The sequence below is a fragment of the Eutrema salsugineum genome, unplaced genomic scaffold, assembly GCF_000478725.1.
Source record: "Eutrema salsugineum unplaced genomic scaffold, Eutsalg1_0 scaffold_18, whole genome shotgun sequence".
Classification (NCBI taxonomy): Eukaryota; Viridiplantae; Streptophyta; class Magnoliopsida; order Brassicales; family Brassicaceae; genus Eutrema; species Eutrema salsugineum.
In genome coordinates this window covers 1,313,097-1,319,096 of record NW_006256846.1, presented here as the reverse complement: position 1 = coordinate 1,319,096, position 6,000 = coordinate 1,313,097, and positions in this window count along the sequence as shown.

Genomic DNA, 6,000 nt, shown 5'->3' with positions numbered 1-6,000 from the left:
CATTGGTTTTGAAATAGAAAAGCAGTAAAGTACAAAGATAAAGGTTAAAGAAAATCTTCTCTTATTGAAGACAGAGTTGGCGAAAAAGCCTTCTACAAAAACATAAAAGTAAAACCTAAAACCTAAAAATGAAGTGCTCTATCTAAAGCATGAAAGAGCCTTAGTTGTAAAAGACCTAAAGACAATGTATTTATAGTCTCTCCTCCTCTCTGGACGTCTAGGGTCTGTAGAATAAGTGCAGCAAATGACTTGGGCCTTGAGTTGGCTTCAGAGGCTCGGAAATGAGTCTACCGCAGGTGAGAAAGGCTGAGTCGTGGTGCAGGATGCCTTGCCGCGGGTGAGAGCTACTTCACCTTTTGGACTGTGTTGATTCACCTTCAGTGTATTATGATATCTGGAGATCTAACAGTTGGATTGCTTCTATTCTAATTGCATTGGAAATGTAGTTGTCTGCTCTATATTGGTTCCAAATATGGGATGATCGGACGGTGAGAAAGTATTCATTGGTTGCCGAACTTTTGACGGTCTGAATTTATCCAAAAATGTACTTTTTCTCCAAAATGCACTCCATAAGTCCAATTTTCCTAAATTGTCGCTTAAAACTCCAAAACATAGAAATCACTTATTAAACATTGAAAACAGAGTTAAAACACCTGTATAAGACATTAAAAGTGATCCATAAAAATGATGAAAATTCGGTGTTATCCAATTCATGCATTTCATTTATAACCTCAACCTCAGGATATGTTAGATCATCCACATATTCGCAGTTGAGTCATGTAAGTGCCTCAAACTCATTCAATGAAAACCTCACTGGATTTACACCAATTAGACTCCATATCTCGTACTTCTTCTTGCAGAGTATCTGAAACAGAGCATATAGTAAACAAGCCTTGATACCCAAACAAACTCCGGTTAGTGGAACTTTAGAAACACATCTAATCTGGACTCATAGATCTCTTCCCATTCATTTTCTTTGAGTGCTTGGCGTATTCCAGGTACCAACCTTGTATCATCAGCATAGTATCTGATGCTTTACTGAGGGATGGGCTCATCGGCTTTTGTGTACCACCTTGGAGGGAATTCCGGGTCATCCATAATCTAAAGAGTAGTCTGTAAAAATGGTAGATTGCATGAATAAGAAGCCTGACTAAAACTATATATGAGAAGTCTACTATAATAAAAAGAAGTCTACTATAATAAAAAGAAGTCTACTCCATTCAAAAAGCAATCTACTCAGATCAAAAAGAAGGCTGCTAAAATCCACACGAAATCTACTAAAATTCATAAGAAGTCTACTAAAATAAAAAAGAAGTGTACTAAAATCCACATGAACTCTACTCAAATCAATAAGAAGTCTACTGATATCAAAATGAAATCTACTTAAATCATTAAAAAAATCTACGAAACCCAATCAGAAGTCTACTAAATCAATAGGAAGTCTACTAAAACCATAAGAAGTCTACTAAAATCTATAAAGCTCGACAACCGGCGAAGGCAACAAGAGAGGCAACCGGCGGATATGAGTTGCAACTGGCCACGATGAAAGGAGGAACATAGAGGAAGAGTGATGTATATAATTTTAGAATTACATCTGCTTACTGTTTTGCACACAAAAAATCTGGCGGCAATGATAGGCAGTTGACAGCAATCGGCGGAGAAAGCAGATCTGCAAAAAAAAAAAAAAATTTCTTCAGATCTGCGAAAAGAGGATAAAGGGGAAGATGGAGGAATAGGGAGGAAGAAAACTTGCCTGATATGGTGGCGATCGGGAAATCAATGACAATGAGTAGGAAACCAGCGCCGGTGAAGAAGAATAAGGAAATCCCATTCGAGAAAGCGAGAAACCGTCGCCTAGAGTTTTTTTCTATTAGAAATGTTTTTTTGGAGTAAAATCCTTTTTGTATTTCAAATGATTTTTATCGGTTACAGGAATTATTTTGTTTAAGATAAATATAATTGGTTCTATTTTGGTTAATATCTTGGTTAGGGTAAATTTTGTCGGTTTAGCAAACTTTAACTGAAGTCTGCTACCTCTTGCACTCTTTAGTTCAATTTTGGTTAAGGTAATTTTATTTGATTTAGTAGACTTTATATGAAGTCTCCGATTTTCTAAACTCCAAAAGTTCGCTATGAAGTCTGCTAACTCTAAACCCTAAAGGTAATTTTATTTTATGTCGATAAGACTTCATATGAAGTCTGCTAACTCTAAACCCTAAATTAAATATTTTCGCTCAATATTCAAAACCATAGATCAAAACTTATAAATATGAAAATAATAATTTATATACATCACAATTTAATATATTTAGTTTACGAATACAAGAAAAATAACAATCCTAATTGAACATGTTAATCTCTTTGATGGATCCTTTAATCAAACAACTATACTACTCTAACATGATGCAAGAAAAGAAAAACATAATAGATAGATGTATAAACTGAAATAGATAGATAAAAATAAGAATAACAAAGGGTTCAAGAAAAGAATCTCTATCTATCTAACGTAAATCTAGAAAACAAAAGTTGGGTGACTCAAAAACTCATTATCAGAGCACACACTCGAAATAGGACTATTAAAATAAGTATTTATAGGTCTTCAAATCTTCTAAGTCGTCTTTAGGTTTCTCTAAAGAGGATTGCGAAATGGGCTTGATGTTGGTCCGCAGGGCCGAGATAAGGTGCACCGCGGGTGAAAGTCTTCTGAAACTGGTGGAATGATGGTCCACCGCGGGTGAGAGGTGTGAGGCACGGCCAGAAGGCTGTTTGCCGTGGATCAGCTTAATGTCAGTTAAAACCAAATTATTTTTATTATTTTAAAATATAAATTTAAGAATTAATTATAGAGTAAAATATGAAGTCTACAAACAGGGTTCTTTAGTACTCAGTAGACTTTGGAAGGTTACAACCATAATTGAGATTTCTGGTTTTTGTTTGTTCATTTAAATGTAATTGTAAATTTTTCTATCCATTTCAGTTACTTTAAGTTGAATAAGGGATATACTTTTGCATTTTAAATGAAATGTTAGGTAATTTTTAGGAATTCTTTCTTATTTATTATTGCAGTCTATTTATATAATTTAGTTAAAAACACTGTTAAGTAAGTTTTTTATTCTTGCAATCTCTTACATTTATGTTCGTTTTAAAAATTTTGATTCATAACGTATGCAAAATAATCTAGAAATTTTATTATATAAATCATAAATAATGTGATTATTAATATTTTCAATATAGAGAAAGATGAAATGGTGAATATGCTACACTTCAGTTTTTTTTTAATTTATGTATGGAAAAATATATGTGATTGGGTGTATGATACTGTTTCACACTTTTTGAGTATATTTTAGTCCAAATTATCTTTAATGAGATGATCCAAATTTCTTTATATTTCAATAGTATTTTTTTGTAATGAACGCATAAACGAAAATTTATTTTTCTTGAAAAAATTCCCATGAATAGTGTAGATTGCTACACATGTCGCTTGTCACGCATTTCGATTAAAGAAAATTGCTAAGAGTAACTTCTTAAAGCTGATTATTCGATTGATAGTATACCAAATAAGGCCTTGATTCTGAAAATAGGTAGGACTGTGGCCCCCCTCCCGAGTCCAACGCATGTGTTTTGTTACATGCTACACCACCTACCCACTCCTCTCCAATTTCCATATTTAGGTGATTTTAAGAATTTTGGTGGAGGGTTTTGACTCTTGCTAGTGGCTACCAATTTTAAAATGTTTAACAGCTTCCTTGTTTCGGTACGTTTTTTTGGCTGTGATAAATAAAATATTAAAATACTATAATCTATTTTAAGATAAGTTTTTGTGTCCAAACAGAAAAAAGTACATTTAAAATAATTCTTTTTCTGGATAGATATCATTAATGTCGCCAAACAGATTAATTTAGTTAATTATTAATATATAGATTATTTTATTATATATAAAAATTTAATACAAAAAACAAATATTAATTTAGATTATTTTGGGTCAGCAAAAAAAAAATAGTTTATTTTGAATTTCTTTAAACATAGATTAAATTATCTACCAAAAATCACAAAATCAGTTATAATCTTTATAAAAAATAATAAATTAGATATTAATTTAAATTTCATTTAAATATTTATTTTAAATAATATCTATACTATTAAAAATTTACTAAGAATACCAATACTTTTTTGAAAAACAATTAATTCACATATATGAAAAATAATGGTTATATTTAAAAATATAAAATATGGTGTCATCCTATGTCTACCTTGGATATCATTCAATCCTATCAATGCCAATTTATGTTTTCAGTTTTAAGTTATAACTAGATTTTACCCCGTGCATTCGCACGGAAAATTTTTTTAATCAAAATTTATAATGTTATTTAATTTTCTTTATAGATATAATTTTTTAATAAATGACAAAGATTTATTTTTTTGTTTAGATATAATTTATTTTTTAATTTTTTCTACTATATTATGACCATGATCATAAAAACATAATTCTAACCTGATCATTCTATTAATCGAAAAAGATCGTTATTATAAAAATATATTTTTAACTCACTCATTCTATTAATCCGAAAAAACTGTAGTTACTAAACAATAATTCTAACCCATCCGTCATATACTATATAATATAATTATTTACTAATTTTGAAATAATATTTATCTTAAGATCTTGCATGTTTTGAATATAAGAATGCAATTATAAAAAAAAACTAATCCACCCCATCAAATTACCATATAATATTAATATTTATTAGTTTTCAATATGTGAAATTTTACTCTGATTGAATATGATTAAAAAAATACAATAAGGTATTTTTTTAATTATATTTGTTTTTCTAAAAATATTATTTAAATTTTCAAATGTTAAATTAAATCTGATCTATAATTAAAGAAGTATAAAATAATTTAAATTAATATCATTTTTTAGAATTAAATTTAATTATAAAAATAGTTTGAATTTTAAATTAAATATGACATATATTTAAGGAAATCTTTAGTTATCTAAATTCATATCTAATTTTTGGATTTTTTTATATAAAAAAGAAAATATGTTTTTAAATAATATTACAATAATTTAGGATAATTTTAAAATTTTTTCTCAAAATATTTTTTAAAAAATTTTGGGAGTGTTTGGAAGCAAGCACTAAATGTGCTTCTGTTTTAATATAATAGATTTCTATAGACAATGTAGAAATCTTATAGTAATTTTTTTTTACCCTTTTCATCATTTAAAGTGGTTTGCTCGAGATTCTTGCATGTGTTTCACGGTTCTCAGGTCTATTTCAAACTTTTTTATAATTAAGAAGTTCTCGATTGAGTCTCGTACATCCTCAGGCTTCGGAGAATACCATGTTATATGGTGTCATCCTATGTCTACCTTGGATATTTTGAATCGCAGTTTTCAAAACATAATGATGCAGACATCAACCCCATGACACGTTTAAACGTGTCGTGCAAGCTTACATCAGTGCACTGGAACCGGAAGATCAATTCTTGGCCAAGCCAAAGTCACCTGATCCATTTTTATCCGAGAAACACTTGTTTGAGACCAATCTTACCGAACCAAATGAGCCACAAGCGGATGACAACTTAAACGGCCGAATCGCCACTCAGGAAGGTAGACTAACTTTCCGAGTAGAATTGGATTTGTACGTGTAGATTTGGCAGAAACCAATCAGGCTCAAACTGAAGCTTCTGATTTGGCCAAGGAGTGTCTTGCTGAGGATTTCAACCGAATGAGCTTGAACAGAACATCACCTTATGATATCCAAGGCATAAATGACACTTTGGCAGGTGCTCGAGCTCAAGAAACTAAGAGAAACGCAAGGAACAAATCAATGCCTTCACCAACGAGCCAACATGTCGAGGAAAACCAAGAAGAGCAAGAAGAAGAGACAAGGACCATAGAGGAAAGAGAGCTTGAAGTCGAATATCTACCAATTATAAGCACAGTTCGCCCATAGGTAGGTTTCCACTCCTTTGGTTGATCTACTCTTCTCAAACTAG